The sequence below is a fragment of the Lathyrus oleraceus genome, chromosome 6 (genome assembly GCF_024323335.1).
Source record: "Lathyrus oleraceus cultivar Zhongwan6 chromosome 6, CAAS_Psat_ZW6_1.0, whole genome shotgun sequence".
Classification (NCBI taxonomy): Eukaryota; Viridiplantae; Streptophyta; class Magnoliopsida; order Fabales; family Fabaceae; genus Lathyrus; species Lathyrus oleraceus.
Window position 1 is genome coordinate 417,873,416 of NC_066584.1, and position 24,353 is coordinate 417,897,768.

At 42.4% G+C, this 24,353-nt stretch overlaps 1 non-coding gene across 1 annotated transcript; it reads left to right on the forward strand.

Moving 5' to 3' along the window:
- The first annotated feature begins 392 nt into the window (after window positions 1–392).
- Window positions 393–499, forward strand: LOC127099776 (small nucleolar RNA R71). Its single transcript, XR_007794248.1, has one exon. It is a non-coding gene; the product is annotated as a small nucleolar RNA R71 (small nucleolar RNA).
- The last annotated feature ends 23,854 nt before the right edge of the window (window positions 500–24,353 follow it).

Sequence of the window (24,353 nt, forward strand, 5' to 3'; positions counted from 1 at the left end):
AGTTTACTTGCTCCGCTTGGATTCCTGTTAGGAGTTGACAATCTGCAGGAGTGTGACCTTGGATTCCATAGACTTCGCAATTCTGAGTTATGGCAACCACGGTGGCTGGAGGTGATACATTTAAACTTTCAATTTTCTGGACCAGAGCATCCACTTTTGCATTAACATGATCAAGGTTACTTATCTCGTACATGCCAGTTTTCGTTTGAGGTTTTTCTACCATTTTTCGTTCGCTTCCCCACTGATAGTGGTTTTGAGCCATGCTTTCGATAAGTTGGTAAGCATCAGCATAAGGTTTGTTCATTAGTGCCCCACCTGCGGCGGCGTCTATTATTAACCTCGTGTTGTACAGGAGACCATTATAGAAGGTATGAATTACTAACCAGTCCTCTAAACCATGGTGTGGACAAAGTCTCATCATGTCTTTGTATCTTTCCCATGCTTCGAAGAGAGACTCGTTATCTTTCTGTTTAAATCCATTTATCTGGGCTCTTAACATAGCTGTTTTGCTCGGCGGAAAATATCGGGCAAGAAAAACTTTCTTCAACTCGTTCCATGTGGTGACTGAGTTGGAAGGAAGAGATTGAAGCCATCTTCTAGCGCTATCTCTTAACGAGAAAGGAAAAAGACGAAGTCGAATTGCCTCTGAAGTGACACCGTTAGCTTTAACAGTATCAGCGTATTGGACAAACACGGATAAATGAAGGTTTGGATCCTCGGTAGGATTTCCAGAGAATTGGTTCTGTTGTACTGCCTGCAACAGTGAAGGTTTAAGTTCAAAGTTGTTTGCTTCGATTGCGGGTGGAGCAATACTCGAATGCGGCTCATCTTGCGATGGAGCGGCGTAATCTCGAAGAGCACGAGCTGGTTCTGCCATCTCGGGTATCGAAGGGAAAATATTTTTGAAATCAAGAAGTTCAACAGGAGGGAGATTGTTTGCAGCACGATATTCCCGAATTCTTCGTAAGACTCGGAGATATAGTTCGATATCGTTGATTCGTAAGTAGAACGGCTCGCCTTGTGAGCGAGTGTGTGGCATACAAATCAACGAAAGAAAGAAAAGAAAAAGAAAAGCCTTAGTCTCTACAGCGTAACAGAAGAGTTACGATATCGACTAAATAAAAGTCCCCGGCAACGGCGCCAAAAACTTGATCGCGACTTTATGAGTCGAATTTGGGGTACAAACTGCAAGTGCACAGTTCTATCGCGTAGTTTTAAAAGATATCGATCCCACAGGGACTTATGAATCGATATACCGTTATCTAAGGTTACTTCGTAAAGCTAAGGCGGGTAATACTTTGATTGTTTGGGGAAAAGTTAAAACTAATAATAGGATCTAAATTAAATATCAACTAAACGGATATCGGTATGTAGTTCGTCGTAATTAGGGAATCAATTCCTCGTTGGTTTCTTGGTTTTAAAATAAATCTTTTCAGTTGACACTATTGATTAAAAGTCTTATCTCAAACTCTCGCTCTGTTGAATAAACTATGATTTTATATTAACGTAGTTGTCACTTATTAGTTAAGTCAAAAACCACTTTTTGAAAACAATAGAATCCGTAGAAACTCTTTTTAAGAAAACACTAATCGTTTAAACACCCTTATCTCAAACTCTCGCTCTGTTGACTTAGGTTATATAATCAAATTCAAATGCTTAACTCTCGTCCTCACATTCAATCTTTAAAAATACTTTTTGAAAAAGATTAGAATTTAATTAACTCTAAAAATTGCTTTCGCCCTGATCTAGAATTAATGTCCAATTTACACTGTCCAGTCAAAAACTCAAACTCTCGTTCTATTGCTTTTAACTTCTTTATGTCTTTTACTTTCGTACAAAAACCTTGTTATTAAACCTGTAAATTGAGACCGTGAAAAGAGTGATTTTAATTTTAAACTTAATTAAACCAACTTGGTTTTGATTCCTTCATTCCGCTTACTCTACATACCGATACCTAAATAAATTAGCCAGACATGCTAAACAGAATTAAATAATTATCATGCATAAACAAATTCATCTCAGGCAAATAATATAAATAAACAGTAAGGCAGGGCATATATAAATTCAAACAATAATTAAAGAACCTGAGTAATTAACAGCAGTCTTGAACACTCCACCATAGACCGGTTGGATTTGTTCTTGAATTCTTCAATCAAACAGAAAAATAAAAGCGAAGGAATAAAAAACTAGATTCTAACGTAAGGTTAGATCCGGTGAAAGGTACACAATAGTTTCCGGTGTAGAAACTATTGTGCGAAAAAGAATTAATTAAGTGCTGAAAAAGAAAATAGAAATTGCAAAGGAAACAATATAAAAGTTGTAAAAATAATGCTGTAAAATATGCTTATGCTGCTGGAAGAGAAAAAGTGCAAAAAGAGAAAACGGCGAAGAAGAAGAAACGTCCAACCCCTAGGGTTTTCCGTAAGGTTACTATTTATATTGGTCACTTGTTGTAACTGTTTCCAAAGGTATTCCGCGTCAAAGGTCTTCACGTGGCAAATGGTCAGGCGTGCAAATAGGCCTCAATGTCTCTGAAGCCAAAAATATAGGAGAATGGTGTGACGTCCGTCACACCATGTGTTACGCTCGTAACACAAGTGGGCAAAGCGTGACGCTCGTCACAGCCTTTGTGACGCTCGTCACAGGCACAACGCTTGTGCTTTTTGGGCTGGGCTTTGGCTTTTGATATTTGCTTCTTTTCATTCCTATTTGCACCTCCTTTTCTTCCTTTTTTACTTGTGCTTCAAATAAACTACCTGAGATAAATAGAAAGAAAATACCGCGTAATATCGAATAAAATGAAATAAATTGAAGTAAATAATAATATAATTTAATTAAATTGAGTCCTAGAATGTGATACTATTTCATGTTATCGGTGACATTCACATAAGACGCGACTTCCACCCATTTGGTAAAGTAATCTATGACCACCAAGATAAATCTGTGTCCATTTGACGCTTTGGGTTCTATCGTTCCAATCATGCCGATTCCCCATATAGAGAATGTCCAAGGTGATGCTATGACATTCAACGGGGTAGGCGGTACATGTATTTTGTCAGCATAGATTTGGCATTTGTGGCGTGTTCTGGTGTAATGATATTAGTCGGTTTCCATCGTCAACCAGTAGTAACCTGCCCTTAGAATTTTCTTGGCCATGGCATGCCCATTGGCGTGCGTACCGAAAGACCCTTCGTGTATGTCCCTCATAAGTTGATCTGCTTCGTGTTTGTCCACACACCTCAACAAAACCATGTCGTAGTTTTGCTTGTACAATACCTCTCCATTCAAGAGGAACTTTGATGCCAACCTCCGGAGGATCCTTTTGTCAAGGCTGGAAGCCCCTGCCGGATATTCTCGCTTATCCAGATATTGTTTGATATCAAAGAACCAGGGTTTACCATCTGGCTCTTCTGCTGTCGTCAGGTGTCATACGGTGAACTGACTTTTGTGTTTTTGCTTTGGAAAGCAAATGTCGCGGATAGCAAGAGTCGCCACCGACTTTTCTTTTATCCAATAAGGAAAGGCGGAAAAGAACAGGAAAGACCTTGATTAGATTTTGGGTTCGGGAGGTACATTATACAAAGGGAAGGTGTTAGCACCCTTTGTATCCATGGTTATCCATGGGCTCTTAATTGCTTGATCACTTATGTTTTTCTTGTCTGAAAAAGTGTGTGAGAGCTGTTTAGAAAATGTTTTGAAAAGAGAGTTTAACTTTGTAATGATTCTTGTACGAATGTATACAAAGTATTTATCTCGTTTAATTTTGAAAGCTGTTTAGAAAAATATAACTTGGCAATGATTCTAGTACGAATGTATGCCAAGTGGTGATTTTCTAATGGAGGTTTTGAAAAGTGTGAGGTGTGAAAAGTAGTTTAAGCTGTGAGCAAGCATTTAGGAGTTATACCTACCCAAGGTCTTTATGGGCATTTCCTATCCTTATGAGGGTAAAATTGTCCTTACTATTGAGAAGTAAGTAGTTCTATCCTTTGGATGCAAAGGGTCATCGTAGGGTCATTGATTGGTCATTGAAGGCAACATTTGTAAGGATACCTTAGCATTCGAAGAGACAATCATCATTTAACCGTAGGCTACAACGACGGGTCACCGAGGGACAAAATCATATATTCGCAGGCAACATCCGAGGGACGATGATTTATTTTATAGGGACATGATGATTTAACCGAAGGGCCTTTGCTAAGTGCATCCCCACATTCGCGGGACATGACCGTAATACCGTAAGGCAACAAAGAGAGGTCCAAGATCACATATTCAAAGGCAATATTTTATAATCAATTAGGTAATTAGGATGAATCTCCACAAGGGGTATCCCACAGATAAAGTGGAATACCTAGCAAGCTACCTTTTCCGGGAATATGTGAACCCTTACAAAATTCAGCAAAACAGGTCAGAATACCAAATCAGGGTGCAATCAAGAGTTGCACCAAACCAAAAGGAATCACAACAGTAATGATGTCAGGTAAACAATGCATGGTGATAATAAAACATGTTAGATGAGCAAAGATCAGAACAACAAAGTCAGCGACTGTCGTGTTCGCTGCTGCCTCGCCTAGCGAAGGCCTAGCGAACGCTCGCTACATGTTCTCTTAGCGATGTGCTAGCGACCGGCTGCGGGTTTTGAATTTTTGAACAGTACGATTTCAGCGAGCTCCAAACCCTATGGCGTCCATTACAGAAATTACATGGTTAAACATTCAAGATATTCAGGCATATTTAAATCCACATGCAAAACCTCAAATATATTTATGAATTCAATTATAATATCACATGTAAATTGGGAACATAAAGCGGTAATAGTAATGCAAACCTGTTTGCAATTGAATTGCAACCTTGAATTGGCAAGTCACTCTTAGGGTTGGCGCCGGATTGAGTTGGGCGGAGGTAACCTTTGTGCAGATGAGTTTCCTTCAGGGTTTCCTTTAGGGTTGCTCTGAGTTCTTTGGGTTAGCCTCCAGGGTTTGATGTTCCTTCTCTTTGTCTCCGTCCGTCCGTCTCTTTTTTCTATCCCTCTTCTGACTGAAGTTGTGGTATTTATAATGATTTTTTGTGACCTAATGGGCTCAGAATGAAGCCCAAAATTTCTGGTATTCGCAAGCTTCGCTAGGCGAGTGGTGTGGCGAAGGGTTCGCTAGGCGAAGGATTTGCTCGCCTAGCGAGCAAGCCAGTTTAGGCCATCTTTTGGATTTGGCCACCTGTGTGCTGGGTCTTTGTTCCTTTGAGATCAATGTCTTGAAAAAAATGAGTTGGGGTGCCTTAAAAAATGCCTTGCAAGATTAACGGGAAAATTTTGGGGTATGACATTAGGCAATGAGCAGGTTCATCAAAACGCCTAATTTCAATATGAGGCTGATGGTTGGGCCATATCAATTTGTACATGGAGGCCAGAGTTGCTAAGGCATTTGCCATCTGATTCTCTTCTCGAGGAATATGAGAGAAAGTGATTTCATTGGACTTTGGGAGTAGCTTCAGCACATAATCCCGGTATGGAATTAGGTTAGCATGTCTTGTTTCCCAATCGCCTCTGATTTGATGTATGACTAGAGCGGAGTCCCCGAATACTTCTAGTATCTTGATCTTAAACTCAATAGCTTCTTCCAACCCTAGTATGCAAGCTTCATACTCAGCCATGTTGTTTGTGCAGGTAAAATAGAGCTTTGCAGTGAATGGTAGATGGAAATTCTTGGGAGACATCAGCACTGCCCCAATTCCATGGCCTATTGCATTTGAGGCACCATCAAATATGAGCGTCCAACCTGCTCTTGGCTTCATACTTTCCTCTAGTTCGGAGTCTTCAACATGCTTAGCAGCCATGATGTTCTCATCTGGGAAGTCGAACTTCAAATATTGGTAATCCTCCAGCGGTTGGTGAGCAAGATGGTCTGCTAATATGCTCCCTTTGATCGCCTTTTACGCAATATACTGGATATCATATTCTGACAACAACATCAGCCATCGGGCAATTCTACTAGTGAGACCTGGTTTCTCGAATATGTACTTGATGGGATCCATTTTAGATACCAACCAAGTCGTGTGAGTTAGCATGTACTGCCTGAGACGCTTAGCGGCCCATACAAGTGCACAATAGGTCTTCTCAATTAATGAATATCTGGTCTCACAATCGTTAAATTTCTTGCTTAGATAATAGATGGCATATTCTTTTTTACCAGTCTCATCTTGTTGTCCCAATACACAACCCATGGACTCATCGAGCACGGTTAGATACATGATGAGAGGTCTCCCTTTGGCAGGGGGCATTAAAATCGGTGGCTCTTGCAAGTATTCTTTGATTTTATCGAAGGCTATTTGGCAGTCATCGTTCCACTCCACGCCTTGATTCTTCCTCAGGAGCTTGAATATTGGTTTACATGTTGCAGTAAGGTGAGAGATAAACCTGGCGATGTAATTTAGTCTCCCCAAGTGTCGCAACTTGAAAATACAGTATGCAAAAAAACAACCGGCGAAAGAAAATGACAGAAGAGTCGCCACCGTGCGTTATTTATCCCAAAGGAGGGAAAGGAAACGCTCAAAGTAAACCTGAAAAGAGGAAAGGAAAAGACAAGGTCTCGCAACCAAATCTTGGGTTCGGGAGTCGGTTATGCGAAGAGAAGGTATTAGCACCCCTACGCATCTGTAGTACTCTACGGGATCCACTTTTGTAGTTCTTGTCTAAAGGTTGTGAGTTTATCTTGTGCTGTTTACAAAAAAGGGGTTAAATGAAAATGACTCGCGCGGATGTCGCATCCACTGCATACGTATCTCATCTGAATATGACAATCAGAGTCTTCGTAGCTCGGCTGACCTATGGGTTGGGGGGATGTGTGCTCGCTAAGACATCGTGTCTTATGCCTACGTATCTCATCTCGAATGAGAATCAGAGCAAGCCGTAGTTCGGCTAACTACGGGGTTATGGATTGAGTTTTGGACGAACGACGTTACTACGCAATCTATCAGATGCTCGACCTTTGGAGACTTACTCGCCTGTAGTAGAAGGAGTAAACGTGTGTTTAGGAGAAGAAAAATCAATGAAGGGTTAGGGTTTGGTAAACTCATGCAAAAAGGCAGTCCTTGGCGAAGGAACCTGTAAAAAAAATAAACACACAGAAACATTGCCTCCTATCGAGGTCTTCCAGCTAGGAAAACAGTAAAATGCGGGAAAAATGTAAAAGTACCACGCGGATGAAGATCCGAGGTAACAACAATTGGAGGAATGGGAAACCCAGGGATCCTTCCAAGCTAAACACCATCAAAGAAAGTGAGTCAGTACAGGTAATCGGAATGAAACCTCCAAACGGTATCCCACAAATAAAGTGGAAAACCACGCAAGTTATCCCTGCAAAAATCATGTGAGCCCTCACAAAAACTCAACAAACAGGTTAGAGACAAAAAAATAGGGTAATCAAGGGTTGCCCCCAAATCAAAATGTAACCACATGAATCATGCCATTAAAAGCTCACAAAAAGCAACCAAGGGTAGGAGGCCTAAACCTCTTGTTAAACACATGCATCAAAAGGGTATCAAATTCACCCATAATACCTCATACATTTAGAGCATTTAAATTAAAGGCATAAAGATGATGGATATAGGGCAAACCTGATTGGAGAGCTTGATTGAAATTGAGTTGCACCCGTGAGGTTTACAAAACAATCTTTAGGGTTTATGTGAGGCAGAGGTGATTCTGTGCAGTTGAGTTCCCTTCAGGGTTTGGAGGCTGCTCTGAACTCTGTTAGCTCTTCTCTCACTATCTTTTTCCAGCCAGGGTAATAGGAATAGAATGGCCTTTTGTTTCACTGAAACTCTGAATTTATAACCTGATTTTTGTGGACATATGGGCTCAAATGAGAGAGGTTCAAGTCCAAGATTTTTTTATTTATTTATTTATTTATTTATTTATTTATTTATTATTTTCAAAACACGTGGGCTTCGCCTAACGAGCATGACAGCTCATGAACAAACCTTTGCTCCTTTAAGATTAACGTTTTGACTGACGAATAGACCCCTGTTGGAAGTAACTCAAGTCTTTCCCTTGTGTTGACTGATCATCTAAATAGAGACCACAAAGTGTCCTGGATGATGTTCAAGCTTCTTGGATCCGATTCCGATTGCCATGATGAAATGCAAATGCTAAATGACCTAAAAATGAAGGCATGCATGAGGTGTAAAGCATATGCTTCTAGGAAAAATGAAGGGTAAATTTTGGGGTATTATAGCTGCCCCTATTCAATCAACTGGAGACCTGGAAAGAAGATAGCAGCGGCTTTCGTGCTTTCGAGGTATCAAGGGATTGAATACAATAAAAGCCCGAAAATTTGCACTGAAGTGAAGTGAAGTTACAATGCCTGTCAGAATTGGCAAAGAGGTGGTCTTGAAAGAAGAATCCGTCTGGTACGGTGAGAGTCAGTCTGAATACCGAAAAAGAATGTTAACCTGGATACCAAAATAAATGGTAACACAGAAATAACCATGGCCTGAATGCCGCTCATCAGTCTGAATACCGAAAAAGAATGTTAACCTGGATACCAAAATAAATGGTAACACAGAAATAACCATGGCCTGAATGCCGCTCATCAGTCTGAATACTGGAAATGAGTTCGATCTGAACATCGGGAGATATGAGATTATTAATATCGGTCTGAACACCGAGGGGCTGGCCTGAATGCCACAAGTTGCGTCGACCTGAACGTCGGAAACTTCTTTGATCTGAACATCGGAAAATTGGCCTGGATGCCACAAGTTGCATCGACCTGAACGTCGGAAACTTCTTCGATATGAACATCGGAAAACTGGCCTGAATGCCACAAGTTGCATCGACCTGAACGTCGGAAACTTCTTTGATCTGAACATCAGAAAACTGGCCTGAACGCCACAAGTTGCATCAACCTGAACGTCGGAAACTTCTTCGATCTGAACATTGGAAAACTGGCCTGAACGCCACAAGTTGCATCGACCTGAGCGTCGGAAACTTCTTCGATCTAAACATCGGAAAACTGGCCTGAACGCCACAAGTTGCATCGACCTGAACGTTGGAAACTTCTTCGATCTGAACATCGGAAAACTGGCCTGAACGCCACAAGTTGCATCGACCTGAATGTCGAAAACTTCTTTGATCTGAACATCGGAAAACTGGCATGAACGCCACAAGTTGCATCGACCTGAACGTCGGAAACTTCTTCGATCTGAACATCGGAAAACTGACTTGAACGCCACAAGTTGCATCGACCTGAATGTCGGAAACTTCTTCGATCTGAACATTGGAAAACTGGCCTGAACGCCACAAGTTGCATCGACCTGAACGTCAGAAACTTCTTCGATCTGAACATCGGAAAACTGGCCTGAACGCCACTTCGGTCTGAATACCGGAAATTTCATGCCTGTCAGCATCAGCATAAATAGGGAACGATAATAGAGGCGGCGCATGGGCCAATGACACTTGCTGGGGATAACAAAGGTAAGTCATGAACAATATCCAGTCTGAGTACTGGAAATAACTTCTGGTTTATCACTTGGGATACCGAGAATGTTTTATGCTTACATGCGTATGTTTGAATTTTTCAATGGCGTAATGCTCTATGAAAATGGAAATGCTACGCGATTTGGGAGGATGCAATGCAATATGATTCTACATGCAGGAATGCAAAATGCTGGGTAGAATGCCAAGCTGAGGCAAGGGGATCTGCTAGGGAAATGATCACCATCTTCTGGACCCTGGCAAGGCTGCTGGAGATGCACAGTGCAAAGAATTCTATGGGGAAATGACCTGCCACACGGTGTTCTAGCAATGACAAAATACCGAGATTCTGACTGGGGAGAGAACGGCACTGAAAACCTGCTGTTGGGGAAAGCGATAGTGGTTCTGGAAACCACGATCTGCGAGAGATGACTCAGCAGGGGAAGCAAACACCGATACGGTACCGAGGTTCTGCTTCAAGGAAAGAAACCATGCGTCTGGCATTGGGATTATCAATCTGGCCTCGAACTCTGAGGAGCAACCGCTTCTGCTGGGAAGATACAGTCTGGCACTGTCAACTCCGGTGGGGGTATATAGTCTGACACTGTCAACTCTACTGGGGAGTGTATAATCTGAAACCACCGCTTAGGGAGAGGTACAGTGGTGAGAACCTGCTGGGGATTGAAGAATCCAACGCTCTGATCAGCTCTGCAGGGATAAGATACCGAATTCGTCTGTTGGGAAAACATTCACGATCATCTGCAGGGGATTTTAAGGAAATGCCCCGAGGGTACCTGTTCTGAATAGACGATCCAAAGCACTTAAAATTTACAGCAATTTTAAATGTTTATTAAGCATGTACCTGTAAAGCTCTTATGTGTCATGATGCAATGTTTATCAAAAAATTCGGACGTCATTTTTGCAAACAAAACAGAAAAATGAAAATGAAAACAAAGATATATTGAATAACATGATTTTATTGATTGAATGGCCTATGAATAGGCATTTACATCAGGAAGCAATCCTTGGAAAGAGGTAATCGCACAACAGATATTAATCTAATGGCAATGTGAAATGGATTTCTATTGGGTTCCAATTCTGCTATGACTTGCTCGTCTTCAAGATCCTCCAGATGATCAGCTTTCTGAAAGAGTGATTGGACTGTTTCCTATCCTCCAAAAGTTTCCAGTCATTGACACGAGATGAGATTCAGAACTACTCAGAATGCAGTCATTCGCTTAATCCCTAACTTTTGCCCGGATCGCCCTTTTCGGGTTTTCAATCCACCGGGATACCCATTTTTGCCTAAGTTTCCTTTTCAGGTTTTCAACTTACCGGGTGTACAATCTTTTCACTTTTAATCCCTAATTTTTGCCCGAGCCTTTTTCATTTTCTTGGTTCGTCGGGATGCCCATTTTTGCCTGGACTACTCTTTTTATTGTCCAGCGGGTCCATTTCATGCGAAGTATTTTTTAACTGCGTCTGAGTTCACCGGGGAAGTGAAGTTTTCACCATCCATCGTTGCAAGCATTAAGGCCCCACCATCAAAAACCTTGGTGACAATATACGGCCCATCATAGTTAGGATTCCACTTGCCCCTGTGATCTGTCTGAGGAGGAAGGATCCTTTTCAACACCAAATCTCCGACCAGGAAGCATCGAGGACACACTTTCTGATCAAAGGCTCTCTTCATCCGACTCTGATACAACTGCCCATGACAAATGGCTGCCATTCGCTTCTCTTCGATAAGACTCAACTCATTGAACCTTGTCTGAATCCATTCACCTTCGTCTAACTTGACATCCAACAGGACTCTTAGAGAAGGAATCTCCACTTCAACAGGTAGGACTGCTTCCATACCGTACACAAGGGAGTAAGGGGTTGCCCCGGTCGATGTACGTACTGAAGTACGGTACCCCTGCAAGGCGAAAGGTAGCATCTCATGCCAATCTCTGTAAATAATGACCATCTTCTGCACAATCTTCTTTATGTTCTTATTTGTCGCTTCAACAGCACCGTTCATCTTAGGGCGGTAAGGGGAAGAATTGTGATGCTGAATGTTGAAGTTCTGGCACAACTCCTTCATCATTTTGTTGTTGAGATTAGAACCATTATCAGTAATGATTCTTTCGGGAATCCCATAACGACAAATGATTTCTTTCTTGATGAATCGGGCAACCACGTGTCTGGTGACCTTCGCAAATGACGCTGCTTCGACCCACTTGGTGAAATAGTCGATGGCAACAAGGATGAAGCGATGCCCATTGGAAGCGGTCGGCTCAATCTTTCCAATCATATTGATGCCCCACATAGCGAAAGGCCACGGCGAAGACATCACATTCAAAGGATTCGGCGGCACATGCACCTTATAAGCATAAATCTGGAATTTATGGCACTTCCGAGCATATTTGAAACAATCAGATTCCATGGTCATCCAGTAATAACCTGCTCTCAACAATTTCTTAGCCATTGCATATCCGCCGGCATGAGTACCGAAGGAGCCTTCATGAACTTCCTGCATTAACATGTTTGCTTCGTGTCTGTCCACGCATCTGAGCAAAACCATGTCGAAGTTCCTCTTATACAGAACATCGTCTTTGTTCAAGAAGAAACTGCCTGCCAATCTTCTCAAAGTCTTTCTATCATTGTTGGATGCCCCTGCAGGGTACTCTTGATTCTTCAGAAAGCACTTGATGTCGTGATACCAGAGCTTGTCATCAACTACCAGTTCAGCAGCAAACACATACGCGGCCCTATCAAGGCGCATCACGTCGATCTTGGGAGCATGGTTCCAACGGATCACCGTGATCATGGAGGATAGAGTAGCAAAAGCATCTGCCATCTGGTTCTCATCACGAGGTATATGGTACAGCTTTACTGTTGTGAAGAAAGTCAACAGTCTTCTTGTGTAATCTCTGTAGGGGACCAGAGTAGGTTGGAGAGTGTTCCAATCACCATTCACTTGATTGATTACCAGAGCTGAATCTCCGAAGATGTCCAAAGTCTTGATTCTCAAATCAATGGCTTGCTCAATACCCAAGATACAGGCTTCATACTCAGCTTCATTCTTGGTGCACTCGAAAGTCAGACGAGCGGTGAAAGGGATATGGGCACCTTTCAGAGTTGTAATGACAACACCAATTCCACTTCCTCTGGCGTTGACGGCCCCATCAAACATTAAATTCCACTTTTCGTCTGGATCAGGTCCCTCTTCAACAACTGGATCTTCACAGTCTTTCATCTTGAGGTACATGATGTCTTCATCTGGAAAATCAAACTTCATCGGCTCATAATCTTCAACCGGCTGTTGAGCAAGATAGTCTGACAGAATACTCCCCTTGATGGCTTTCTGGGAAGTATACTGGATGTCGTACTCTGTCAGTACCATTTGCCAACGAGCAACTCTTCCGATGAGAGCTGGCTTCTCAAATATATACTTGACTTGATCCATTTTGGAGATCAGTAAGGTTGTGTGAGACAGCATGTATTGTCTCAATCGCTTCGCAGCCCATGCAAGTGCACAACATGTTTTTTCAAGCATTGAGTATCTCGACTCGCAATCTGTGAATTTCTTACTCAGGTAGTAGATGGCATGCTCTTTCCTACCTGTCTCGTCGTGTTGACAGAGAACACAACCCATGGAATTGTCCAGTACTGTCAAATACATAATCAGCGGTCTCCCTGGGACCGGAGGCACAAGGATAGGAGGATTCTGCAAATACTCTTTTATCTTCTCGAATGCCCTTTGACAATCATCATTCCACCTGATAGCCTGATCTTTTCTCAACAATTTGAATATTAGCTCACACGTGGCTGTTAGGTGAGAGATGAACCTTGCAATGTAGTTCAACCTCCCTAAGAAACAACGGACTTGTTTCTCTGTTCTTGGCTCAGGCATTTCCTGTATCGCTTTCTCTTTGGCCGGATCCATCTCAATCCTTTTTCCGCTAACAAAAAACCCAGTAGTTTTCCAGATCTCACCCCAAAAGTACACTTGTTCGGATTAAGCCTCAGCTTGAATTTCCTCAAACGCTCAAACAGTTTCTGCAAATTCACCAAATGTTCTTCTTCTGTCTGAGATTTGGAAATCATATCATTAACATAAACCTCGATTTCATGATGAATCATATCATGGAACAGAGTCACCATCGCTCGCTGATATGTTGCTCCGGCATTTTTCAGACTTAACGGCATCACCTTGTAACAGAAGGTGTCCCATGGGGTTATGAATGTTGTCTTCTCCATGTCTTCTGGTGCCATCTTAATTTGATTATAGCCAGAAAAGCCATCCATGAAGGAGAATACCGAGAATTGAGCTGTGTTATCCACCAAAACGTCAATGTGAGGTAAGGGGAAATCATCTTTAGGACTAGCCCTGTTCAGATCCCGGTAGTCAACACACATCCGTACCTTTCCATCCTTCTTAGGTACCGGAACGATATTTGCAACCCATGGCGGATAATTTGTGACTGCTAGAAACCCTGCATCCAACTATTTTTGCACTTCTTCCTTTATCTTGACAGCCATCTCTGGTCTTGTTCTTCTGAGCTTCTGCTTGACCGGAGGGCAACCTTCTTTGAGCGGCAAGCGATGTACCACGATGTCTGTGTCAAGCCCTGGCATGTCCTGATAAGACCAAGCGAAGATGTCAACATACTCTTGCAGCAATTCAATCAACCCCTTCTTCACATTGTCTTCCAAAGCAGCCCCTATCTTGATTTCTCTCTTGGCGTCCTCGGTGCCGAGATTAATCACTTCAACAGACTCTTGATGCGGTTGAATGACCCTTTCCTCTTGTTTTAATAACCTGGTAAGTTCTTCAGGGAGTTCACAGTCTTCATCACCCTCTTCTTCAGCTTGAAAGATTGGATTTTCAAAGTCGAAGCGAGCCATAGCAGAACCGTTATCAATAGGATCCGGTGATGTGCATCTGCATGAGTGATGGTATGTGCTTATGAGTGTGAAAAAAAAGTGGAAACTAAACAAAACATTGCCATTTTTTTTTGAAAAACTGCAAAAATAGAAAGACAGGGAACGAAATATTTGAATGCAAAAAGACGTCCTTTATTTATGATAAAAAATGCAAGTGTCACGTAGATGAGCCCTACAATGAGTCATTACGCCCTGGCGGAACGTAAGACTTGGATATGCATGAATAAAGAAAGAAAATTACTCCTCCAGACAAGTGGCTTGGACAATCTCCTCAGAAGACCAATTGTTGAGAACTTCACCCGGGATTCTCGGACGCACCCAGTTATCGATGTCGCAATCACTATCCCCATCTTCATTGTTGACCACAGAGACTAATTTGACTTCTCCTTCAACCATGTTAACGTTGGCTCCACCATGCTGGGGCATGGGATTGTTGACGACATTAGGAGCTGGTGCAAAGTTAACGACCTTTGAATCAATGAGGTCCTGAACTACGTGCTTAAAAGCTTTGCAGTTCTCAATATTGTGGCCAGGTGCCCCAGAGTGGAAGTTACACCTAGCGTTGGTGTTATAACCCACCGGAAGCCTACCAACGGAAGGAGCCAGTGCGCAACTGCACAAGTTGTAGTTGTTGAAGACTAGAAAGCAACTAAGCGTACGACATTGGAAGAGTGTCGAAACGTCAGTCCATCGTCCTTGGCCTCGGTTGATAGGCGGGTCTGTTACTCGGTTGTTGTGGTTGGTACTGAGCGGGTTGACATTGTGGTTGTTGTTGTTGTAGTGGTGTTGCAGCTGGAATGGTCACAGACGTAACATACGGTTGCTGATGATTATTCTGAAAGTTATTCCTCCGGTTATCCCTGTTCTGATAAGAAGATATGGCACTTGCATCCCCTTCTCTCCTCTTCTGTCCCTGAATGAACGACTTCTTCACCCCTGATGAGGTAATTCTCTTCTGGGTCTTGTATGTCCTCAGGTAATTCTCCACCCTCTCTCCGGTAGAGACTACATCAGCAAAATTGGAGGCATTGCAACCCATCAGGCGCTCCAAATAAGGTCCTGGCAGAGTGTTCATGAACATGTTAGCCATTTCCTTCTCCAACATAGGAGGTTGAACACGGGAAGCTGTTTCTCTCCAGCGTTGAGCGTATTCTCTTAAGCACTCATTGCTTTTAAGAGACAGATTTTGAAGTTGAGTTCTGTCCGGAGCCATGTCTGCATTATACTGATACTGCTTCACGAAAGCCTCAGCCAAATCCCTCTAGCAACGGATGTGGGCTCTGTCCAGCCTCATGTACCATTCCAGGGATGCCCCAGCTAGGTTGTCCTAGAAAAAGTACATAAGCAACTTTTCGTCATCGGAGTATGCAACCATTTTACGGAAATAGGCTTACACATGGGTCTTCGGGCAAGAGTTGCCATTGTATTTGTCAAATATCGGGACCTTGAATTTCGGCGGCACTCTCACACCGGGACCAGCCCCAAGTCAGCAACATCTACTCCCAGAGGATTCTGTCCTTCCACTGCCTTCAACCTCTCTTCCAATCTTCTAAACATGGGGTCCACACCATGACCCATACCAAAGTCTTCCTGCAGCAGGGGGAACTGATCGTCATTATCATCATGAACGGGCTGTTGATCGGAGGTGACATGTAGGATTGGGATAGGCCCCGGTCCATTGGGTCCGTCAGCCTCTCCAGCTGGAGGATCAGCCACCGTCTCTGGTTGACCAGGGGGATTCCTCTGTATCATCTGCCTGAGCTCTTGTTGTCCCTGAGCCACCCCTTGAACCACATCCATGAATTGATTCATGCGGATTTTCATCTCGGCGAACTCTACCTGTAGGCTTTCCATTACTCTCTGTTGGTTTCTGCGGGTACCGTACCGGTGAATGTCTGGGTCAGCTATCCTGCTGATGGAACACCAAACAAACTGAGAACACTGTGGCGGTACCTATTATGCAAGACATGATAATGAATATGTAAATGCAATGACATGTTTATCAATTCCAAAGGTATTCTACCCCCTTGATTCTAGTCTCTCAATAGATAAACAATGTACAAAAAAAAAGACTAAGCCGTCGATGAGAACCAAGAAAATTCCGACTAGAATCAAGTAGAAGATATAAACCCCACGGAAACGGATAAACATGTGTGAATGATTATGAATGCAAAATGATGTGATGCAAAATGATGTGCATGCAGTGCAGTGGCATGGGAATCAGGATCGCTGTATCTGCTTGAACATCTGTCAGGTTGCACTGTCTGGAGAGAAATTAAGAGCACACCAAACAAAGGTCATGGGATGGATCATGTTATCCTTAATATCAACCACCCATTTTGGTGGATTATGGTTTACACCTTATCCACACCCAAGTTTCATTGATATTAAGGATACCTGATCGGATCAACCATGAATCAAGGGTTTGTTGCAAGTCACGAGCATGGAGTTTAGGTTAAGAACCACCCAAAAGGAGTGTACTAAGGTTTAAACCTGCCAAACATGTTCTACAAAAGGTTCCCATAGTCATAATCCCATCTTTCGGATATTATCGGAGGAACGACTACTCGTATTCCAAAAATATTCTCAAGAGAGACTCTTATGAGTGTAGTATCGCGTAACAATCGTATCAAATCTTACACTTGAACGACTTTCGCACTACGTCCTACAAATAGGCCAAGATGGGTTTGGTAAACTAAGGTCCTCGGCTTCTAAGGTCTATATTGGAAAAAGTAATGTCTAACCACAACTTACTTGTGTGACATTATTGATCTCAACATGACCTCCACCAAGTGAATGGGCTTGTAAGTCAACTTGCTAAGGAATAACTCCACACAAGTCGACAAGACTATGCCGTTCTCCTATCCTAAGTGCACTCGAGTTCAGGTATAGAACTCATCTGACAAAGATCACCAAGCAGCCATAGCCAGCCAACAGATACAGCAATGATATGTACACAATGCAATAAGGTAAAGCATGTAAATAAATAACTGTACAAAAGCATGAACACCCAATAAACAAACAAACTACAAAAGCTAGGAGGGACTCGCTTAGGGAAACCGAGTCCCCAGCAGAGTCGTCAGCTGTCGCAACTTGAAAAATACAGTATGCGAAAAAACAACCGGCGAAAGAAAATGACAGAAGAGTCGCCACCGTGCATTATTTATCCCAAAGGAGGGGAAGGAAACGCTCGAAGTAAACCTGAAAAGAGGAAAGGAAAAGACAAGGTCTCGCAACCAAATCTTGGGTTCGGGAGTCGGTTATGCGAAGAGAAGGTATTAGCACCCCAACGCATCCGTAGTACTCTACGGGATCCACTTTTGTAGTTCTTGTCTAAAGGGTGTGAGTTTATCTTGTGCTGTTTACAAAAAAGGGGTTAAATGAAAATGACTCGTGAAGGTGAGAAAAACAAGAAAGGGGGGGTTTGAATTGTTTGGAAAAATAAGCGCTTTTCAAAATGAAAATCACACAATGATTTTATACTGGTTCGCTTATAACACAAAGCTACTCCAGTCCACCCGGCCAAGGTGATTTCGCCTTCAACAAGGACTTAATCCACTAATCTTGAAAGATTACAAACAACGTCTAAGATAAAAATCTTAGCCCTCTCAAGTATACAGACTACACAGAGTCACTTGAGGAAATCAACAAACAATAGAAGAAGGATTTATGTAAACTAGAGTGCTTCTAAGAAAGCAAGTATTACAAAATTAAGAACAAGAGTTTTTTTCACGTTATAAGCAAAAGCTTCGTGAAGATCTTAGAGAGAAAGAATGTTTTCTTGTGTTGATGTTTCAGTATGATTTTTCCTTGTATGTGTGTAGTGTTTGAAATGTTGATTTGCAATCCTTTATATAGATCAATGAAGTAGTAGTTGAAACTGATGGATATTGAGATGAAGTTACGCCATCACATAAATAGCTTCTGCAGGATGACTTTTTCTTCTTGAAATGACTACTTACCACAAGTAGTATTTTCTTTATTGAAATTGGAGATTAACGTCTCTTTCTCAATTAGGAAATCCATTTGCAAATCTTTACTTGACTTCAACGTTACTCTTTCATGATTAGCAATTCCATGCTCAGAGTATTTGTGTATCTGGAGAATCTTGGAATCTTGCTTCTGATGGATTCTTCAGATAGTGCCAAGAGCTTCTGAAGTTAGACAAACCTTTGTTCAGAGTCAGAACTTCTAGAGCTTACTACTTGTCCAGATGCTTCTGATACTTTGATGTTTTGCTCAGAGTTAGAACTTCTTGACATTGTTTCCACTTCAGATGCTTCTGATCATTTGATATTTTGTATCTGATCTTGTTTTGTATCTGATGACATCATCAGATTTCTTCCTTCTTTCTTTAGAATCCTGCACACTTAGAAACTTTTCGTTAGGGTGCCATTTTTGGTTTCATCCTTTGTTATCATCAAAATCAAGGAATCTGTTGTAGAACAATTTTTGTTCTTACAACTCGCGCGGATGTCGCATCCACTGCATACGTATCTCATCTGAATATGAGAATCAGAGTCTTCGTAGCTCGGTTGACCTATGGGTTGGGGGGATGTGTGCTCGCTAACACATCGCGTCTTATGCCTATGTATCTCATCTGGAATGAGAATCAGAGCAAGCCGTAGTTCGGATAACTACGGGGTTATGGATTGGGTTTTGGACGAACGACGTTACTACGCAATCTACCGGATGCTCGACCTATGGACACTTACTCGCCTGTAGTAGAAGGAGTAAACGTGTGTTTAGGAGAAGAAAAATCAATGAAGGGTTAGGGTTTGGTAAACTCATGCAAAAAGGCAGCCTTTGGGGAAGGAACCTGTAAAAAAAATAAACACACAGAAACATTGCCTCCTATCGAGGTCTTCCAGCTAGGAAAGCAGTAAAATGCGGGAAAAATGTAAAAGTACCACGCGGATGAAGATCCGAGGTAACAACAATTAGAGGAATGGGAAACCCAGGGATCCTTCCAAGCTAAACACCATCAAAGAAAGTGAGTCAGTACAGGTAATCGGAATGAAACCTCCAGGCGGTATCCCACAAGTAAAGTGGAAAACCACGCAAGTTATCCCTGCAAAAGTCATATGAGCCCTCACAAAAACTCAACAAACAGGTTAGAGACAAAAAAATAGGGTAATCAAGGGTTGCCCCCAAATCAAAATGTAACCACATGAATCATGCCATTAAAAGCTCACAAAAAGCAACCAAGGGTAGGAGGCTTAAACCTCTTGTCAAACACATGCATCAAAAGGGTATCAAATTCACCCATAATACCTCATACATTTAGAGCATTCAAATTAAAGGCATAAAGATGATGGATATAGGGCAAACCTGATTGGAGAGCTTGATTGAAATTGAGTTGCACCTGTGAGGTTTACAAAACAATCTTTAGGGTTTATGTGAGGCAGAGGTGATTCTGTGCAGTTGAGTTCCCTTCAGGGTTTGGAGGCTGCTCTGAACTCTGTTAGCTCTTCTCTCACTATCTTTTTCCAGCCAGGGTAATAGGAATAGAATGGCCTTTTGTTTCACTGAAACTCTGAATTTATAACCCGATTTTTGTGGACCTATGGGCTCAAATGAGAGAGGTTCAAGTCCAAGATTTTATTTATTTATTTATTTATTTATTTATTTATTGTTTTCAAAACACGTGGGCTTCGCCTAACGAGCATGACAGCTCATGAACAAACCTTTGTTCCTTCAAGATTAACGTTTTGGCTGACGAATAGACCCCTGTTGGAAGTAACTCAAGTCTTTCCCTTGTGTTGACTGATCATCTAAATAGAGACCACAAAGTGTCCTGGATGATGTTCAAGCTTCTTGGATCCGATTCCGATGGCCATGATGAAATGCAAATGCTAAATGACCTAAAAATGAATGCATGCATGAGGTGTAAAGCATATGCTTCTAGGAAAAATGAAGGGTAAATTTTGGGGTATTACAGCTGCCCCTATTCAATCAACTGGAGATCTGGAAAGAAGATAGCAGAGGCCTTCGTGCTTTCGAGGTATCAAGGGATCGAATATAATAAAAGCCCGAAAATTTGCACTGAAGTGAAGTGAAGTTACAATGTCTGTCAGAATCAGCAAAGAGGTGGTCTTGAAAGAAGAATCCGTCTGGTACGGTGAGAGTCAGTCTGAATACCGAAAAAGAATGTTAACCTGAATACCAAAATAAATGGTAACACAGAAATAATCATGGCCTGAATGCCGCTCATCAGTCTGAATACCGAAAAAGAATGTTAACCTAGATACTAAAATAAATGGTAACACAGAAATAACCATGGCCTGAATGTCGCTCATCAGTCTGAATACTGGAAATGACTTCGATCTGAACATCGGGAGATATGAGATTATTAATATCGGTCTGAACACCGAGGGGCTGGCCTGAATGCCACAAGTTGCGTCGACCTGAACGTCGGAAACTTCTTTGATCTGAACATCGGAAAATTGGCCTGGATGCCGCAAGTTGCATCGACCTGAACGTCGAAAACTTCTTCGATATGAACATCGGAAAACTGGCCTGAATGCCACAAGTTGCATCGAACTGAACATCGGAAACTTCTTCGATCTGAACATCAGAAAACTGGCCTGAACGCCACAAGTTGCATCAACCTGAACGTCGGAAACTTCTTCGATCTGAACATCGGAAAACTAGCCTGAACGCCACAAGTTGCATCGACCTGAACGTCGGAAACTTCTTTGATCTGAACATCAGAAAACTGGCCTGAACGCCACAAGTTCATCGACCTGAACGTTGGAAACTTCTACGATCTGAACATCGGAAAACTGGCCTGAACGCCACAAGTTGCATCGACCTGAATGTCGAAAACTTCTTTGATATGAACATCCGAAAACTGGCCTGAACGCCACAAGTTGCATCGACCTGAACGTCGGAAACTTCTTCGATCTGAACATCGGAAAACTGACCTGAACGCCACAAGTTGCATCGACCTGAATGTCGGAAACTTCTTCGATCTGAACATCGGAAAACTGGCCTGAATGCCACAAGTTGCATCGACCTGAACGTCAGAAACTTCTTCGATCTGAACATCGGAAAACTGGCCTGAACGCCACTTCGGTCTGAATACCGGAAATTTCATGTCTGTCAGCATCGGCATAAATAGGGAACGATAATAGAGGCGGCGCATGGGCCAATGACACTTGCTGGGGATAACAAAGGTAAGTCATGAACAATCTTCAGTCTGAGTATTGGAAACAACTTCTGGTTTATCACTTGGGATACCGAGAATGTTTTATGCTTACATGCGTATGTTTGAATTTTTCAATGGCGTAATGCTCTATGAAAATGGAAATGCTACGCGATTTGGGAGGATGCAATGCAATATGATTCTACATTCAGGGATGCGAAATGCTGGGTAGAATGCCAAGCTGAGGCAAGGGGATCTGCTGGGGAAATGATCACCATCTTCTGGACCCTGGCAAGGCTGCTGGAGATGCACAGTGCAAAGAATTCTATGGGGAAATGACCTGCCACACGGTGTTCTAGCAATGACAAAATACCGAGATTCTGACTGGGGAGAGAACGGCACTGAAAACCTGCTGTTGGGGAAAGCGATAGTGGTTATGGAAACCACGACCTGCGAGAGATGACTCAGCAGGGGAAGCAAACACCGATACGGTACCGAGGTTCTGCTTCAAGGAAAGAAACCATGGGTCTGGCATTGGGATTATCAATCTGGCCTCGAACTCTGAGGAGCAGCCGCTTCTGCTGGGAAGATACAGTCTGGCACTGTCAACTCCGCTGGGGGTATATAGTCTGACACTGTCAACTCTACTGGGGAGTGTATAATCTGAAACCACCGCTTGGGGAGAGGTACAGTGGTGAGAACCTGCTGGGGATTGAAGAATCCAACGCTCTGATCAGCTCTGCAGGGATAATCAGATTTACTGGGGAGTGTATCATCAGATTTCTTCCTTCTTTCTTTAGAATCCTGCACACTTAGAAACTTTTCGTTAGGGTGTCATTTTTGGTTTCATCCTTTGTTATCATCAAAATCAAGGAATCTGTTGTAGAACAATTTTTGTTCTTACAATCTCCCCCTTTTTGATGATGACAAAACAATCTTAATTAGCAGATGAAACATATAAAATATCAGATCAGATAGACAGAAGCTCCCCCTGAGATAGTGCTAGGGAGTTCAGAAGTTCTTACCAGAGTTTCTTAAGTACAGAGGTTTCTGAAACTTTCTGCAATTTCTTAAGTCCAGGTTAGATAATTTTATTTATATGAAAAATATGTTGCAGAATGCTTAAGGTATTAGACAATATTTTCATCAGAGCTATTAATAATTTCTCCCCCTTTTTGTCAGAATCAAAAAGACATAGTAAAATAAATAACGAGAAAAATATAAGGAGAAAAATAAATAAAGAGAAAAACTTAAATTCATAGATAGAAGCACAAAGGCAGCAAGAAAAAACATCAGATTCAGAGAAAACAAAAAAAAACAAAACAACAGGCAAGCAAAAATTAAATCCTAAGTGCCTAAGGGTTCGGAGGCGGAGGCATTCTCTGAAGCAGCATTGCAAGCATGTTCTGGATGTTGTCGTTGACAGTATCTTGCTTGTCCATTCTGGCCCGGAGTTCATTCTGATCTTGCTTGAGTTCTTTCAGAGTCTGAAGAACCATAGGGATCACTGAAGAGGACTCCCCCAGAGTCAGAGCCTGCTGAGCTTCAGCTTCAGCAGCAGCTTGTGCTTCTGCATCCGCCAGAGCCTTGGCTTCAGCTTCCTTTTGCCTTAGGATTTCAGCTTCCTGAGCAAGTCTTTCTTCTTCTAGCCTTCTTGCTTCTTCTGCTTCTCTTGCAATTCTCTCTTCCTCTAGCCTTCTGGCTTCAGCCTCTCTGGCAAGTCTCTCCTGGAGTCTTGCCTCAGCATTTCTGATGTAGTCATTTCTGACTTGTTCAGATATGCTCTTCAGCCTAAAGGACTCAGATGTCATCCAGCCAATGACTCTGTTCCAGTGTGTCCTTACAGATTCAGGATCATCACTGATTTCAGAGTTAGTGACCAGAGAATCGACCTTTTGAGCTGAAGCCTCTGCAATCATAAAGATGGCTTCCTTAAGGGTAGGTTTAGAAAGCTCAGGTTCAGGTTCTGGTTCAGAGGTGTGAGGTGGAGAGTTTGGAGGGCTGAGATTTAAAGTGAGAGGTTCTGGTTCAATTTCTGGTTCAGGTTGAGGTTCAGAAGATTGGGGTGAAGCGTAAAGAGGGTTTAAGTCTAAGGGTTCAGATTCTGCTTCAGGTGCAGCGGAGATGTTTGGTGGGTTGATATCAGAAGTGGGATGGTCAGAGGGTTGCTTTTCAGAAGGTATGGTGGTTGTTTGTTGTGGTGGAGGTGAAGTTGCTTCAGATTGTGTTTGTGTTTGTTGTTGTGAAGCAAGTCTATGAGCATAAAGTGTGGCTATGGTTGGGGATTCAGGGTCAGAAAAAGCAAGGTCAGAAGAGACAGAAACATATGGAGGTGATTCTGGTTCAGAGGATGATGAAGATGAAGTGCTTTGGTGGGTTTGTGCAGGTTTAGAGGGAGGTATGAAAGTACGGGCTATATTTAGAACTGGTGTAGGTTGGGAGGTTCTGGTGATTGAGGGAGGGATTTCAGAGGTAGTGAAAATAGGTTGTGAAGAGAGAGGGTTAGAAGAAGCCATCAGAGGATTAGAGGTTATAGGAGGAACAGACTTACCAGAGGAGATATTCAGAGGCGCTGAAGATTTGCTTCCAGAAGTTTCTCCGAGTCTGGCCTTCTTTGCCTGAGATGCTACCTTCTTTTCAGAAAGACCTCTCTTGTATCTGACGAAGTCTTCTTCAGAGTCCAGACAGTCGTCGAGGCTGAAATCAGAGACGTCAATACCTTCATCCAGCAGACGCTGAAGATAGATAGCAACAGCATCTCTGGGTTCATTCTTGAAAAATCTGGCAAGTCCATGAGGCATCTTCCTCTGA